The sequence below is a fragment of the Aricia agestis genome, chromosome 10 (assembly GCF_905147365.1).
Source record: "Aricia agestis chromosome 10, ilAriAges1.1, whole genome shotgun sequence".
NCBI lineage: Eukaryota > Metazoa > Arthropoda > Insecta > Lepidoptera > Lycaenidae > Aricia > Aricia agestis.
In genome coordinates, this window is record NC_056415.1 from 9,462,679 (window position 1) to 9,481,437 (window position 18,759).

Genomic DNA, 18,759 nt, shown 5'->3' on the forward strand with positions numbered 1-18,759 from the left:
CACTGTCAATAAGGGTTAATTGACTAGCGGCTTCGCAAGGGAACAATGCTGATATGAATACCTCATATTATTGGAACGTAGTTCCTTATCGCGCGTTGCGCCTTGGGCTAGACTGAAAAAGTTTAAACGACACTTTTTTATTGGTACCTGCATGGTAGGGGCAGAGGGCGTTGATAGTATTCCTGTGCGTTAACTAGATGGCGTTTTTTGAGAATAAACAGCGACGCGTTGTTAGTATTCCTGGGCGTCAGTAGATGGCGTTTTTTTAATAATTTTTTTGAGTGTATAATATGTATATGTACAGATTTCTTGAACACAGAATAATAAATCAAAAAGACCTCTGTAAAAAAAGGGATTCCTATTTTGCCAACAGAGGAGAGTGATTTAAGCTTCCAAAATTTGTACATAAATTATTGGTTCAAGCATACACTTTAATTTGCCCATAGCTTATATGAAATGTATTTTAGAAAACAAGCAATCTAAAACATATCACCTTAATACTTAAAATTACTATCGCATTAACATAGTGACTTAGTTCTCGAATTGTGATTGAAATCAAACAAGTTTTATTTTTAGCGAACGACCTAAACTACTATTTCTAAGTAAGGACTATTTGCTCGCCCCGGGTGAGGAAGTCATTACGAAGATCTACAGTAGACAGTTTGCTATTTTTAACACTGACTTTATACAATGTTTTAAATCCTGCGTTTATTGTTTAACCGCGTTACACCCCTACTAATAAGAAAAATCCATACTGTGTATTACATACATTATAGTAATACAATGTTCTTGTTTGATACGTGAAAAAAATCGCTTGACAAAAAGAACAAACAACTAATAACTATGGGTTGATTCAGACCGCAACGCGACGCGTAGATGAATTTTTAAATTTATATGGATTTGACAGATCCGCAAGACGTCTCACGCAGTTGAAATCTGTCAAATCCATACAAATTTATGCCGCGTCGCGCCTCGCCTCGCCTCGACGCGTTGAGGTCTGAATTGACCCTATGACGTCTCTCGGGCGGTGTATAAAGACATTCCCCCTTACTAATAAACGTTGTATAAGCTTTGAATAGTTATACAGTGTTTTGTTCCTGTCACACAAGTGACATTTTTTATTGGATTGAAGAAGACAAAACACTGTATAACAATTCAAAGCTTATACAGCGTTTATTAGTAAGGGGGGTACTGTAATAATAATAATAATAATAATATTTATGGACGCTTCACACCACGTCAGTCTGGCCCCGTGCTAAGTACCTGAAGGACTTGTTTTACAGGTACCAGACAACGGAAATATATTTAATACTTTTATACTATACAATATACATATATTTAAGATTTTTATTATATCATACACATATTTAATACACCTCCAGACCCGGGAACATTGAAAACTTTTTGTTCCGTCGGCGGGATTCGAACCCGCGACCCCCGGCTTGAGCTGCCACACACTCAACCAATTGAGCCACAGAGGTCGTCGTATTGCCATTTGGCAGTAACCAAGCTTATAGAATAACTAGATGACGCTCGCAACTTTGTTGTGCACAAATTAGTTTAAAACACGGGATCCGTACATATTTCTGGGATAAAATGTATCTGTCGCAGCCGACTGGTTTAAATAGCCGTTCAATCAAACAGCTAGCCATTTGACTGAACAACGCCATTCAATCACACGGATATACGTCGTTTAGCCGACTTGTTGACTACAACGTTCAACACTACAGCTAGACGACGCTTAGCCAACTGTTTTTTTTTTGTTTTGGCGGGGGGCTGCGCCCCCCGAGCCCCCCTTTTATTTGACGGCGGTCGCCGGCTGCTGCCGCAGCACGCTCGCTGCGCTCGCTCGGCTCCCTCTGAGTTGTGGTCTAAGTTCTAACCTAACCTAACCAACTTTTGGACTTTCTGGATTGTGTTTGTTTTTGTTTTGACGGGGGGCTGTGCCCCCCGAACCCCTCTTTCGGGGGAGGCTGCGTCCATCCATTTCATAATCCCGTAATTTCTCCTCGAATATTTGTTGAAATTTGAATTCACTCGTATGTGCCTCCACAATTTTTGTCTCTTTAATAACACTTGTAACTTTTATTAACCACTTTCTTTCCGAAAAACAACCACAAACACCAACAAACACCTGCTAGTTGACGCCATATTGTAAATAAAACGCACCTAGCGCCGCAGCGGTGCGCGCTGAACTACTTCAATTAGACGGCGGCTTTTGAATCAGCTGTGGTGTTGAACGTTTTGAGCGACTAAAATATTCAATATAAAAGCTAGACGTGTGATTGAATGGCGTTGTTCAGTCAAAGGGCTAGCTGTTTGATTGAACGGCTATTTAAACCAGTCGGCTGCGACATATCCATACCAATAATAAATGGTGAAAATGTAAGACACACAACAGTATTGGTAATTATTACCAATGCTGTCTATCTGTCTCTTACATTTTCACGCTTAAACCTCTAAACCGATTTGTATGAAATTTGGTATGAAGATAGTGCCGGGAATCATATGATTTTAAGTGTGGATGTTGAAGAAGTCATAATCTAGTAAGCCGTAATGTTGAATTTCAAATAGATGTAGTACATTTATGTAACAAAGCACAGAAGAGACGAAAATAAAGAGAGAAGAGTCGCAGGCAGAAGTTAGCTTTTATAATGAAGCTGTAACACATTCGGTTGTTTGATATTATTAGCTGAAACGAACTCAGCCGTCGTAAATACGTTCAGCACCGTTTACAGCTCATTTCAGTCCGTACAGTCGCTGACAAGCCTCTTGTGCCTCTTATAATGCGTATGCCTAAAGTAATAAGATCGAATGTGGTCCAGAAGATCTGCCGGCGACTGTACGTCTACGAAATGGAATCCAGTGTTCGTAAGTCACATAAAATTGCGGCTATAATAGAATTCGGCACGCAGTATATGATCACAAATGTCTAATTATTGTATAATTTAGTATTAGTCGACAAAGGATTGATAGCCTTTGAAATCTTTGAAAACTGAAGTAGCAAATTAAATTATTAGCAATAAAAGCGGCGCCGCGCTGCTGAACTAGATTTGTTTATTATACTTACCTTAAAATATTACCTAACCCTCTTAAGCAGTCAAAACATTCATAATTCTGTAAACTATACAGACGTTGTTGTTAGAATATAATGTTATATTTTTGACTAATGTTTAAGTCAGAAAAGTTGTATTTGTAACTTCTGCTTTATAGACTCTAGAGGATTATATAATCCTATAACATGGTAAGCCATATATCCACTAGTGATTAGAGTATTCGTAATTAAACCAAATATAATTGCTGATTTCATTAAAAAAATAGTGGATCAGACAAGTTAGATGGGAAAATATTTATTCGAATCTTTCATTTGAACAGATTCAATCATGAGTTTAGATCGATAATGTATAGATCTTAAATCAGTCAACAGTCAATCAATTACCGTTATTGCTACGCCGAACTATCTGATAAATATTTTAATAACAACAATAAATCTTTTGAAATCATTTAAAAGTCTCTCAAATTATCACCTATTTGCGATGAATCGTTTCGATCAATCGTGACATAACGTATCTATCGTTTAATGTCATGGCGCTTGCAATGCATTATGTCAAATCCCATACTCTTTGATAAATGATAATAATTATATAATTACTATATATTGGGAAGGGAAGAGGGGATTTCGGGAGCAGCTCGAGCGTGTCAGATTAAGCTTGTGTAGGCTTCTAACATGTGTCTAGTTATCAGGGTATACAAATCAAATGTCTCACGTGGTGGTTAATATTTTTTTAAATATTAAAATGTGTTCGGATCTGTCAGATTAAGATAGGGGATGTTTAGTATACCCCAAAGAAGCTTCCATATAAAGCACTGACGATTCAAAGGTTAAGTAAGCCTGTAGGGAATTTTAAAATATAAAAAAATAAAGCTTCATATTTTCCTAACTAAGCTTCGCAGATATTTTATTTTGCACTAAACTAAGTGATTTAGTCCTTGTTGTCTAAAATATATTTATTTATAACTGATATAATTAAGCAATTTTCTAAATATATTTTCTTTTTCAAAACTTTAAAATGGCTGCAGTTTCTGAACCCACCACTAAAACAAAAAACGCTCTTATTTTTTTTTTCAGCTTTACCTAATGTAAAAAACCTACTAGGTCTCCATGACACTCGAGTGACTACAAAAATAGCACCCTCCCCTCCTCTACTACTAGCTGTCCCGGCAAACGTTTCTTTGCCAAATAAAGTATTTCGCCCGTATTATTTTATTGAAGTGACTAAAATATAATTATGTCATCATGGCAACGTCCATCGCTATCCCGTCGCACAAACAATGGTCGCCGTCAGTCTCGAGTTGTAATAATTTACTATTATTTATTCAACAAATGCACTTATCAATATAAAAAGTACCCAGAAGCCGATTCTCAGACCCACTGAATATGCATATAAAATTTGGTTAAAATCAGTAAAGCCGTTTCGGAGGAGTACGCTATCTAACAATGTGACACGAGAATTTTATATATTAGATTATTATTATTATTATGGTTCGCTATCGAAACTAGCGAATGAAATTTGACTAGGTAGCCAGGTATGAAGTGGTTTCTAGTAGGTTTCTGTCTAAGACATCAGTTCATACCATTTCATTTGCGACCGATCGAAACGATTCATCGCAAATGTGACGTCGCCTTTAGTTTGGTAGAGGCGTCAAAGTAAACTAACATACAAGCGTTCATCTGTGCCTCGACCGAGCACATAGATATTTATCTACTACTAGTGGAGTGGATAATTCTTTGATCTACGTACCACGCAAATGTTTAGATATACACTAAAGTGCGTTCAGAGTTATCGTTCCTCTGACAGGGCCTTTATACTGAAGAAGTAGAGATCATTTTCGGATAAACTCCGAGGTGCTGAGTGCACACTGTACACATCCAAAATAAACAGTGTACTAGGGTTCCTGCTTGGTGGTATTAGATGGGCACTCGTTTAGATTTAATATTCGATCGAAGCTTCGGCTTTGGCCACCTTCGGCCAAAATGTTTGGTTTCTGGCTTCTGCCTTTGGCTTCTGCCAAAGAAGCGGATCTAACTCGTCATTGATATTATACTTACTCATAAAAAATTACATGCACTTCTTAATCTTTTTATTTATTTAAGGATTTTGATGGCTGCATTTTATTGTGCATCGAGACAATCGGAGGAGACTTATAATTATTGCCGAGTCCAATTAAATTTAGAACAAAGAATGATGATAATGTTAATTATTGTTAGTAATATTACTGTTGCTGTGAATGCCTGTTACCAATTAAGCCGCCTTGGCTTCCGATCAAAGATCTAAAACCGTTGTTAGAACCCGTCACTCATAAAACACTTTATCGTGCGGATTATTTATGGGCGTTTTTATGGATCCTAAATATCGGATATATTTTAGGCTGTTAATGAGTTTAGCGCTCGTTATGTTTTTCGGGAGGCCTAGTAAAACACGGAAATCTGGTTACAGCTGGATTTTATAAATCATCATGGACAACAGTAGCAGTTACAAATTCTACAAATCATTAATGACAGGTGGACTAGTGATGACCTGTTTGCTAACTACATATTTTAACACTTTAATCATATCTACGGATATCCTTGTACTATGGATTATGGAACGCACGCCACGCACCGTTTATTATTTAGTTAGTCAATGACTGATTTTATCATTTTAATCTAACATTACTGCCTACTGACAATGTTTACACTGTTTTAAATTCTATGGAAAAAAATACACACTCAACATCTGTCTATGTTCGTTTCGCATTTAAATATAGAAAAAAAAGTCTAGCGTTATATTAACGGCAAATAAAATTAATCGTAGCAGCTGCGCGTTTTTCGGTCACGTCTCAAACCGAATCCTGTATAAATATAGCTACTCTCATTAAAACACGCCGTATCTTTTCTTTCATTCATGATTCTGAATTCTTACATTTGAATTTCTCCCTGGTGAAAATAATTTATGCCTTTGAAGATTGTACCTGTACCTATTATATTTTATCGGTTTTTTGTCTTACAGAGGTAAATTGTCAATGAGTAAATAAATGAAATAAATACTTTTGGAACGGAGTTCCTTATCGCGCGTTCGGCGTAAAGGGGGCTAGACAGAACGATATTTGACCTTCATTTGACCTCGACACTTTTTTATTAGTACCTGCATGGTGCGGGCAGAGGGCGTTGATAGTGTTCCTACGCGTCAACTAGATGGCGTTTTTTTTTTAAATAAACAGCAACGCGTTGTTAATATTCTTGGGCGTCAATAGATGGCGTTTTTTTAATATTTTTTTTGAGTGTATAATATGTATGTAACAGGTTTTTTGAACATAAGAAATAACTTCGTTCCATTCGGGACACCTCTCAAGTTTTTTTATTTCAATTTTGTTTGTCTCGCTAAAACTTGATAACAGTCGAAAAGATATGGCTAATTTTAGTCTTGAAATTTACGTGGAAGTCCAAGGAAGGCTTACCTATATTAAGAGGAAAGTGATAAGTTCACCAGGTCATGCAATAATATGATAAGGTGTAGGTTAAGTAAACTTGATTTATTTCATCTATTTCATTCTATCAAATGGATATACTGTACAAACTTGAAGCATTCACAGATACCACATTTAATTTTAGTCAGTGTGTCAATTTAATTGAGGCATCAGTTGGGATTTAACGGATCCTTTTATTCCCTTAATGAGATGTATCTATAAGGGAAATCGAAACCTGAGCCCTTACTGGGTGAATGGGTGATTCATAAGAATAAAGGTGGGAGCCAGGAGCAATCTCCTTGCCCAGTGACGCGTAGGAAGCGTATTCAGCCGTCTAATTGGGCGAAAATTACTTCGGTAGTACTACAGCTAGTCCTCAGGTAATAATGCGCCAATTTCCCTTTATCTCGACTATTTAAGGGCGATGATTGAGAATTTTAATTGCGCGAAGGTTTTTGCAATTCTTGGGTTGTCTTTCGTAAAAGAAAGCATTATTGATAAAGGGTACGTTCCGAAATACAACCCAGTTCACTGGCCAGGGCCCACAAGGCCACAACGTTACGGATCGAAAATACTGTTCATTCGTTCTGAAATATTATACAGCAGTGTCACAAACTCAATGCTTGCAACTAATTTTATTACTTCCTATTACATGTTCCCCTCAATAAATACATTATTTAATATGAATAACCTCATTTTCAACAACCACTATGTAAAGTCTAGTTCAGGTTGCACTGTATCACAATGTAACACAACATAAAACACACATCAAAGTCGTTTCCCGGCGTTACACCCGTTATTTATAAAACAAGAAAAGGGCACAGCGGGACATTTTATTAGTTTACATTGAAAACATATCGCCAGATGGACGGATATGACAACATAAACACTAATAGCTTTATATCCACCGTTTCAGATGTGATGGCATTATTTTTATTATGATTTGATGTATAGTTTTCGAATATTTTGTTACATCCTTAGGTACTAATATTATAAATGCTTTGTTGACTCTGTCTGTTACCTCTTCAAGAAACGGCTGAACCGTATTTTGTGTAAGAAAAAATGTACGGTTATCGCGCGGGAATAAGTTTGGGGCAATGGAGTTTCGGCATCATTTAGAGTTCAAGAATAAGTACCTAATTAGGAGAATAATTTTATTGGTATAATATAGTTAATTTCTCGTATATGTACTTATACAGTGTGTAACAAAAATAAGTGATAATACTTTAGGGTGTGTACGAGTTCCTTGTGGAGAGTTCACTGTGAAAGTGGCAGCTCTGAAAGACGACTTTTTTTTACTTTTGTATGGGCAAGGGCCCGAGCGTCACGAGTTTCCGAATACAAAAGTGAAAAAAAATTTTGGTCTTTCAGCGCTGCTACTTTCACAGTGAACTCTCTACAAGGAACACGTACACACCCTAAAGTATTATCACTTATTTTTGTTACACCCTGTATAAATTAAGATATTTACGTGTACTGTGTACCGTGTACTGTGAACTTACCTCTCATTAATTAATACTTTATTGTTAGATCATAAGCTTTTGTTATTACTGAGTATCTAACTGTGAAAACGTGTTAATAGTGTTAAGTGTTTATGTAGTATTTAAGTTTGTTAATTAAATCACTGCATGTTTTCCTAATAAAATTAAAATAAAATAACATTGAAAGATACTACCAATTCAAGCAAAGTATTGTAAGTATATCAAAAATTATATAACGACTAATTTTGCAAAGTGAAGGCTAGACTTTATTAAAGCCATGTAGAAATAGTGGGTTGAAGGTAAACGTTAGAGTCAATTTCAAACAGAATGGATTTTCAAACCTCTTGGGTGACAAGAGTCAGGTAGCTTGGAATCTAGTTCACTAGATATTTTCCTTTGAAATGCATCAAGTGCATTCAAATTGGATCCCCAAATTCCAGTTCTTTAATAAATCAAATTATGTACTCTGAGTAATACACTAACTGTAGGTAGGCTTATTACAGGTTCTTTTATAAATATGGCTGGTCGTTCGCCAGAAATATTTGGAATGATAACTATAGCTGAGAACGCTACATCGATTATATTAGATTTAAAAAAAAACTAGATCGAATACAGTCCACCCGTTTGGATGTTACTATCTTTTCCACGGACAGCCACACGCTTACAGAAACACAGACAGGTAGGTCAATCTTATAACACCCCTTTTTTGGAGATTAAAAAACAGCATTGCACTCTGGATCTCGGAAGTACCAGCAGAAGTGAAGAACAGCAGTGCAAACATATATTTTTGCGAGCGCGGAAAGCGGTAGCAAGAGAGATAATATTATGGATATTCGTACTTCTGTCTTACGCCATGACGGCGACTAATCTCAGACTGCCTCCCCCTCTATCTTACGAATTTTCCATCAGGTCCTGACGCAAGTTTTACAATTCTAGCTATCCCAGCAAGTGCATAACGCTGCTTAAGAAGTTAACTTCAAAAATTGCTGAGCAGTTCACTTAGTCTAAAGTGATAATTGATAGCAAAGCCTATAAATGAATGAAATAAAAGGTATTGCCGGCGATGCAATTCCATGAATAAATATAAGCTACGAGGAAGTGAAAAGGAAAACTTAGAGGAAAGCAAACGGGGATTCTTCCTGATTTTAATGAGGTCTTCAATCAGCCGTGTGGAGAGCTTTTATATCCTTCATTGTAAAGGTGTGCGGATTAAAGGCTTTCATTTCGTTGTTGTAATTACTTTTTATTGCAACTAATGATAATGATAACGCTTGGATTGACCTGATTGATCTAACCGCCTTTCAGAAAATCGGTGTGAAACAATGCTTGCGTCAATGGTGAAGGGTGGGGATTTTGAAGATTATTATGTTTATTTAATGCGATTTGCGAAAGCCATGGCAGTTGTCAAGTTATTTGTTACTTTTTGTACATGGGGAAATGCTTTACGCATCCTCAGCGGATTAGGGTTATCGGCCGACACTCGCCTGTAGCGCTAGCACGGCGACCAGCGGAAATGCGAAAGTATGGACAAACTGTAGAAATAAACCTAAGGTGTCGTTCCGATCTTTTTTCGTTCCGAAAAATTCAATTAAAATGCCACTTTATGACACACTATAGTACATGTCATAATGTAGGATATTATTTGAATTTTTAGAACTATAGTCTGTCATAAAGTGGCTTTTTAATTGAATTATTCGGAACTAAAAAAGATCGGAACGGCACCTTAAGTTTATCTCCACAGTTTGTGACTATAGTCCGTCATAAAGTGGCATTGTAATTGAATTTTTCGGAACGAAAAAAGATCGGAATGGCACCTTAGGTTTATTTCCACAGTTTGTCCATACTTTCGCATTTCCGCTGGTCGCCGTGCTAGCACTACTGGTGTAGGATCTATTAGGATATTGCAGGTACGATAGAAATAAATTCCTAGATTACATATTATTTTATTTTAAAAAATACACTGTGATATTCTACCCCTAGACTTAAGTTAGTATAAGCACATATTATTATTATGTTATAAGTCAGAAGATCGGTAAATCGACACTACAGATCCAACTCGAATACAATTATCGCTGAAATATTTTGCATCCCTTTACAACGACACCGAAAGCAATTTTTCACGCCACGTATTTGTTTTTATTAAGTTTGACGTTTTTGAAAGTTGTCATTTTTGATAAATCGGCCGTAATTGGAAACGTCAGGCGACACGATAAGTCTGTTGGTTATAATTAAAGGAAAATATTAAAAATTTTGTTCGCAAACAATAATTACATTCGCCCCAAAATTGTGTGGGTTCAGGGGTTCATATAATTTATAACGAGTTCAAGCAACGCTGTCTTATCTAAGAACCTCTGGCAGTGTGTGTCCTGAATAGTTCATTAGTTCAAAACATGTAGAGCAGCGGTAGGCAACAGGCGCGGCGGACCGCGGTCCGTATGTGGACCGGGAAAGGTCGAATCTCGAACCGCGAAATATTGTAATGTATTTTATAAGATATACGCACACGTATACTTTTATTAAGTAATTTAAATAATATTTTTTAACACACATGACAGGTCAAGTGTGTTTTTTCTGGACCTCGTAAAAATTTTCGCACAGTATCCGGACCCAACCAAAAATTACTTGCCGATCCCTGATGTAGATTGTAGAGTATCGATATTTTTTTATGATCGGTATTTTGTATTGACCACTTAACCGCCTAACGGAAGCCTCATAATATGAGCTTTCCAGAAATCGGAATTTTTGAAAAGATCATCGTTTTCAACGTATTTTCAAAGGTTACGTAATAAAGACATTATACTTCTACGAATATGAAATATTCAATCGTAAAGTGCTTACTTGGGATAATTTACTTGACATTTAGATGGGATGTTGAATAAATAAGGGCAGGCTATGAACTGTCTTCAGCATAACGCGCGATTATAAATCATTCAAACAATAAGTCAGCCGACATGTTCGCGTCGGCCTCCCTTAAATAACCTTAATGATAAATGATAAGAAAATTGAACAAAAAACGCCTTGCATCTGTAATGTTCCAGGTAATTCTTGTAAGTAGAATATCAACTTTGAGGCGTTTTATTTGGGGTAGTTGTGAAAAGTTGGGACCGTCCAAATCATAAAAGATTTTTCGAAAACTGAAACGGAAATTCCTAACAAAATGGTCAAAATTATTTTTAAAAATACTACGTTAAAAACTGCATAAAAGTTGCCTCGTATTCAGTGTTGAACCGAAACAAATATGGGAGATTGATTGAAGTTGCTGAGTGCAAACACTGAAGACACAAACATACAGCCACTGGGACACTAGACGGTTGACCCAACTGCACGTCATGCTATTATTCTTCACACCAAAACAACCCCTATTGCAGCGCAATAATCGCTAAAACCGAGTGAATACAACTTGACATGTATCATGTTGTCAGCGCCGCGCCGCTACGTGGACGTAAAATTAAATTGGCCTAAATTGACTTATATTAAATTATGGTATTCGGTTTTGTGCTGTTGTTTACTAGGGATGTGTCTTTTGAATATCGACAAAATATACAAACATAGATTTCTTAAAATCTAAGTTTTATGGAGTAAATTCTCGGACAATATATCTTGCCTTATACAACCGACATTGAATTTTAATTTTATTTTAATCAAAATATGTACTAATCAAGATTTGTTAACTTTTATAACTACTTTTAACTTTTATCTGTTTAAATTAAACATTACCAGTCCATTTTCAATTTACTAGCTGTCCCGGCAAACGTTTCTTTGCCATATAAAGTATTTCGCCCGTATTATTTTATTGAAGTGACTAAATAAGTATGTCACCATGGCAACGTCCATCGATATCCCGTCGCACAAACAATGATCGCCGTCAGTCTCGAGTTGTAATAATTTACTATTATTTATTCAACAAATGCACTTATCAATATAATAAGTACCCAGTGGCCAATTCTCAGACACACTGAATATGCATATAAAATTTGGTTAAAATCAGTAAAGCTTTTTCGGAGGAGTACGCGGCCTAACATTGTGACACGAGAATTTTATATATAAGGTATGTATTGAAGGTATAATATGATCTCATCAGTATTTAAAAAAATATTCTAGAAGTTCTATTTTAAACAGAACTCTGCTTTTGTAATTAAAATAGGAACTATCGATATTACAGGGTGACGTGACTAAATCTAATTATTTCAGAAGCTCCCTCTGTCTTGTTAGTTGTTAGTTTGCGGGATTTTTGCTAGTTTGTTCATTTTCTCCTGATGGTATTAAAATATTATGGTCGATGATGAAAGAGCTACCGATTATTAACCGCCTGTTATTTAAACATTAGAAAAGTATCTTTTTATTAGTGATTTTGGCTTACGTCAAAATGTTAACCAATAAACAACGTTGTCAAATACATAATATTATATAAACTTCAGTCAAAAAAACTCACAAACGGAAAATGTGTTCCCAATTCTTCTCTACTTGTAGATCGTTATCTTCGTTTTTAAATAATGATACTGAGAGTTCGTATTGGCTTAAAATGCTAGAATCGGGTTATGGATCTATATCAGTGGTCCCCAACCTTTTTTTAATGCGTGCCACAAACATGTTTTGGTCTTGGTGTCGCGGGCCGTAACAATTTTTTTTTAGGGTAAAAAAATAACGTTCTTCCAAATTAACGACTTAAAAGTGAAAAAAAATTCACGACTATCACGACGACTACATTATTTTGGCGGTGGGCATGAATTTCAAAATGGTTCAACATCACGCGGGCCACAAATAAACTGCATGCGGCCCGCGGGCCGTGGGTTGGGGATAGCTGATCTAGATCATATTAAATATCTTTTATCTCGAGATTATACAAAGCAATTAAAGTGAAGTCAGTACTTGGGCAGTAATATGAGGAATGCCCTTTAGAGTTTCTTGGAGGTGCGGGATTTATGCGTGTTCCCCTACTTTTATTACTTACGCCGAACTTGCGATCATTACATATAAACTTAATGTTGTTTGTTTGTTGTAAGTGCCCAACTACGCTACGATTTATTATATTATAGTCGGGACTCGGGACTTGTGTTTGAGCCACGAGGCGTGTGTGTTATTTCGGTAATTTCAAAGATCATTATGCTATTTCTCTAAGGTGCAAAATGTCTATTCTTATTAATTGATTGAAGGTTTTGAAAAATGCAAAGAATTGAGCCATGTCCACACTGTGCTTTTTTGTTAATCTAGAGCATGCGTTATAGCCACTTATAGCGCAGTCAACAGCGCACGTGAGGTATGTCTGATCCTGATCTTTTTTTTTCTGGAATTTCTTATGTCCAAATAAGTCGCACATATTCCACCCAGTAAAATGTTCTCGTCGCACATGTTACAATAACCTGACAGACACTGCAACTGAACAAAAATGACAATGTTGGCGTTGCGTTCGTTGACGCATACAATAATTGAATGCACCAAAACGAAAGTTGAACGAAAGAAGATGACGAAAATTGAAGATGAAAGTGCATAGTGTGGACATAGCTAATAAGTTAGAATTTGATGTGTACAATGTTTAGGTAAAATGTGAAAGAATTTTAAAATATGATAAGGGGCCCATAAGCACAGAATAGATAATAGTACAAGCCTAGTAGTCTTTTCACTTTCAATTAGTGCTTTTTCACTTTTTAAAATCATTATCATTTTTAAAATACCAAAAATCTCTTCTATTATGAAATGTACATTCCGAATAATGTCGGTTTTGACCTAAATGCTCTCAAATTCTTGTTACATGTGATGCGCGCATATTTCATAATAACCAATGCCGTCACCACAGACATTAATAAATCCTCACATAAAAATGTGAGAGTTATAAATCGTGATTAGCTCCGTCTGTCTACTGCGCAATATATCTGGAATTTTAGCAGTTATTTCTGTTTAATATTATCTAATATTCTATTCATTGTTAGCCGTTGCTAGCCTCTTTACGGCATTCGAAGAGTGTTTTATTTTTTTTCCCTATTTTAATTATCCATATGAAGTTTAGATACCTATAGTCAGTACGCGGGTGGATTAACAGTTCTGTCAAGGATAAGGTTTATGCAAGACGTCTGGGCCTTAAAACCAAGTAGGTGAACCAAAAAAAAAACCCAAGTTTTTTTTACTTTTCTTAAATTTCGTATACGTCATACAAGACGTTTACTGAAGAACTTGCACCATTACATATTTTTATCTCGTGAATCGTGATCCAAGAGAATTTTTGCCGTAGTTAAAATATTCAATTTGACTTTCTCTACAAAACTATGGACTTTTTTCGTTGTCCAACAATTCTCGTGACCCAAAATTAAAATAGTGTAGCATTTTGCTGGGATTTTTTATTTCAATTTTTATTTGCTATTCCTATCAATAATTTCCTAATCTTTGAAAGAATGTTCGAAACAATTTTTTGAATTTGTCTCTACCAGTAAAGTCTATTAGGAAATCTATCCATCTTGTATGTTCTAATTATACATCTGAACATTGTTATAGCCACCTGTTTTAGTTTAAGATAAAACTCATTCAACATACCAGACTAATGCATCCTAAAATATAAAAGACTATTATTAATTGATGTGAAGAGAAATCGTTTAAATCAGATGCTCGGAAATCTTTTTGTGCTGAGAAAAATCATTGTTCACTTGGGAAAAGTTTTTACTATAAAGCAGACCGTTATTGTCATCAGCACAACACTATAAAACATGAGCACTAGCCAAGACGTTCTCTTTATTGATTATTCACAGAATCGCCGATCAAAATGTACGAAATTGACATGACATGAGTCTAAAGTCAACTTCATATTGTCGAACGCATATGTCAATTCCATACATTTTGTTTGCCGATTCTATAAAAATGCGATAGAGAAAACGTATGGCATGGTAGACATCGCGGGCGCTGACGCGTGTATGGAATGCCTCTTCTAAGCTTTCCATACACGCGTTCCATTCTATGATGGTCGATAGTAGAGTCGCATTTGAAAATATGTAATATCCTGAATATCTTCATTTTTGGATAATTAAACTTATTGTACTTTAAAAACAATTATCATGTCTTAATTTTAATCGTTTTAACTTCCTTAAAATTGTTGTCATAATTTTTGCTTAACACACATACACAGTCACATATTAGTCACATATTTCGTCAATGACAATGTCCGGGCTATATACTTTGGAATTGGACAGCATGACTATAAAATAAATCTAGGACCTTCATATTATAGTTTTGTGAAATGAACGACAATGAAAACTATGTGCCAAATAAATCATAGACAAATGTAAGAAACAGTTAACATTAATACTGAGGCATAACAGAAACATTGTTAGTGGTTTTATCGCGTTTTATGTCGTTCACGGGCTAAATTCCTCATAACAAGAACAATGTAAACAAATACAATAATAGACGATACTTTGTTGCCAGACGCCAGATTTATTTGACTGGTACCCGCTTAGTGGTTACTGGTACCGCTATTTCTATACTAAAATCTTTGAAATATAGGTACTTTAATCTTTAAAATCTATTTTTATTTAACTTAGGAGACGAAATCGTGTTTTTCAATAGGTTTCTCGGCAACACAATTTTTCATGAAATTTAGGATACTTATAGGGATTCTGGGCGGAAGTTTTTTAATATTGTGTAGATAAACTTAGATCAATCTCAAATCCTATTCAGGTGGTATAATGCCTCCTAACAAAAAGGGTAAATAAGGTAAAAAAGGGTAATAAATATTTTACTAAGTAGTAAGTAAATAAGAAATCGATGTAACAGACTGTGTAGAGACGCTCAGCGGCGTTACATTCACTCGTCTGTGGAGAATGGGGATCCTAGTCGAGTGTGGAGATTTCTGAGAACCCTGGGTGTCGGCAAAAGCACGGATAATAATTCCTGCACGTTAGACCCAAACACCCTTAATTGTCACTTTGCTGCTCCTTTAACTTCACTTAGCCCGCAATTAAAGTCTAAAACTATTGACAATCTAGAAAATTTACCCTCTCACGACTTTCCTTCATTTGTTCTAAATAGGTTCAATGAGGATGATGTCAGAAAATATGTTACATCCATCTCTTCTAATGCTGTTGGCGATGATGGTATTAGTCGAAAAATGATCATCCCCATTCTTGATATTATTTTGCCCATACTCGTTGATATTTTTAACCATGCTGTTGATACCTCAGTTTATCCTAGCGCGTGGAAAGATGCCAGCGTAATTCCATTACCTAAATCTGTTAGACCTAAGCTGATTTCAGACTACCGTCCAATTTCCATATTACCTTTTCTTTCTAAAGTGTTTGAACGGTTGGTCTGTCAGCAGCTTACTAATTACGTAATGCAAAATAATCTTTTAAGCGCTTTCCAGTCAGGTTTCCGACGTGGACACAGTACCACTACTGCGCTAATAAAAGTAACTGACGATATACGACTTGGCATGGATAACAAGTTACTTACAGTTCTAGCCTTATTTGACTTCAGCAGCGCATTTAACACTGTCGACCACGATGTATTGATTGGAATACTAAAGACATTAAATTTATCATCACCTGTAATCAATTTGTTCCGAAGTTACCTTGTGGGACGCCGACAGAGAGTAAAGCTGGGCAGCTCTTGTTCTGACTGGACTGATATCTCTGCCGGTGTTCCCCAGGGTGGTGTTTTGTCCCCCCTTTTATTCGCTCTTTTTATCAATAACATCACTAAAAATATTGTGTCGTCTTTCCATCTTTACGCTGACGACTTACAGATATATACTCAGTCGACATTAAATAACCTTAATGTTACCCTGAATACCTTAAATAGGGATATTGAAATTATTTCTAATTGGGCCTTGAGCCACGGTCTACTTATCAATCCAAACAAGACACAGTTAATAGTTATTGGTAGTCCTGGCATGGTATCTAGGATTGACTGGGGTAGCCTACCACCGGTGGTCGTTGATGGTACGATTGTACCATTCAGTCAGACGGTTAAGAGCCTTGGGGTTTTCCTCGATGAAACCTTGTCGTGGGGACAGCAAATTAAAGAACTTAGCAGGAAAGTATTTGCCACTTGGTACTCCATTTCTCGACTCCGTTATGTTCTTCCCATACCAACCAAAATAAAGATAGCAGAGTCTCTGTTTTTATCCACTCTCGATTATGCTGATACTTGTTCCGTCAACCTGACTGAGGATCAGCTCAACAAATTAGAGCGGCTACAAAATCTTGCCATACGATTTATTTTCGGTCTTAGAAAATTCGATCATGTATCCGAATACCGAAGGAAACTCAAGCGGCTACCGATTCGTCGTCGTCGCGATGCTCGCATTTTGTCACTTGTATTCTCCATCATACATGATCCGTATCTGCCATGTTACTTGAAGGATAACTTCTCTTTTCGGCAAGCAGATAAAGAGTTACGTTCTGCTTCAAATCACCTTTTAGACGTGCCTGTACAACATACAAAGTACTATAACTCTTCTTTTGCTGCTACGGGAATAAGGCTGTGGAATTCATTACCTACCCATATAAGAATGGCGACTACACTGTATCGGTTCAAAATGCTCGTAAAAGAACATTTTTTATCTATTAGTAATTCATGCAATAGTTAGAATTTAAAAATGAAGATTAAATTGTAGTTTTAAGTTCCAACTTCTGAACTTCTTTTTATTTATGTCCTATTTTTTTTAATCACCTTTTTATATAATATTATAATGTATGTATGTATGTATGTATTTGTGTATGTATTAATAAAAAAAAAAAATATTAAATCCTTATCCAAGTAAATATTGCACATTCACCTAATATCAATAACATACTGTCCTTTGCCTGTGGTTGCCTGGAAGAAATTACTTATTAGTAATAAGGCCGCCATTGTGGTACACTGTAGTTATAAGTTGATAATTATTGTTGTGGTTTTTACTTCTTAGTGTGTGCGCAATAAAGAATATTTATTATTATTATTATTATTAAGTACCTACCTATCTTTTGATGACTTACTTTAGTAAAGTCCTATTAAAATTTAAAATACAAACAAAATATCTTTATTTATCTAGTTTTCAGATCTTTCATGTTTAGTAGAAGCAACTACGATTTTTGCCTCTGTAGCTCCGTTCCTTACTTTCCAAGAATTTACGTGGAATCAGATAAGTTATGAACTCGAATAGAGTACGATTAAAAATATTTATAACATGAAAGAACTTCAAGACTCGTATTCAAGTAACGTCAACTGTTTATATTGAGGAAACTATAAAATCTGGATAATCGTAAAAGCAAAGTTGGGCGACGGCCAAGCGCGCGCCAACAATGAAAAATAATACAACGGCTATAACGGAACTAGATCACCGCGTTTACAGCTGTATCTGTGTGATATCCTGTCGGCCTCAGATCAACTAGTGTCGCAGAGGGTACGGCTTGAAGATGCTTAAACTTGAAAGAAACCCGGTTCGTTCGGAATCTTTAATTAATCGCCACGATTTTGAACGATCCAGGCAATATACAATAGATCACCGCTTACAGCTGTTTCTCAATAATATCCTGTTCCCCTCATACTAGCAAATGTTGCAGAGAGACCACCTGATAATGCCTAAACCTGAACGAACCGGGCCGTATATTATAATAAGATCACCGCTTACAGCTGTTTCTCTATGATATCTTGTCCGTCTTAGATCAGCCAGTGATGCAGAGAGACCACCCGATTATGTCTAAACCTGAACGAACCGGGCCGTATATAATAAGATCACCGCTTACAGCTGCTGTTTCCCTATGATATCCTGTACGCCTCAGATCAGCTAATGTTCTGAACCTGA

At 36.1% G+C, this 18,759-nt stretch overlaps 1 protein-coding gene across 4 annotated transcripts in view; it reads left to right on the forward strand.

The window, feature by feature from the left end:
- LOC121731317 (polypyrimidine tract-binding protein 1) overlaps positions 1–18,759 on the forward strand; it is a 468,460-nt gene that overhangs the window by 128,631 nt on the left and 321,070 nt on the right. The gene's annotated exons all lie outside the window — the stretch shown is intronic.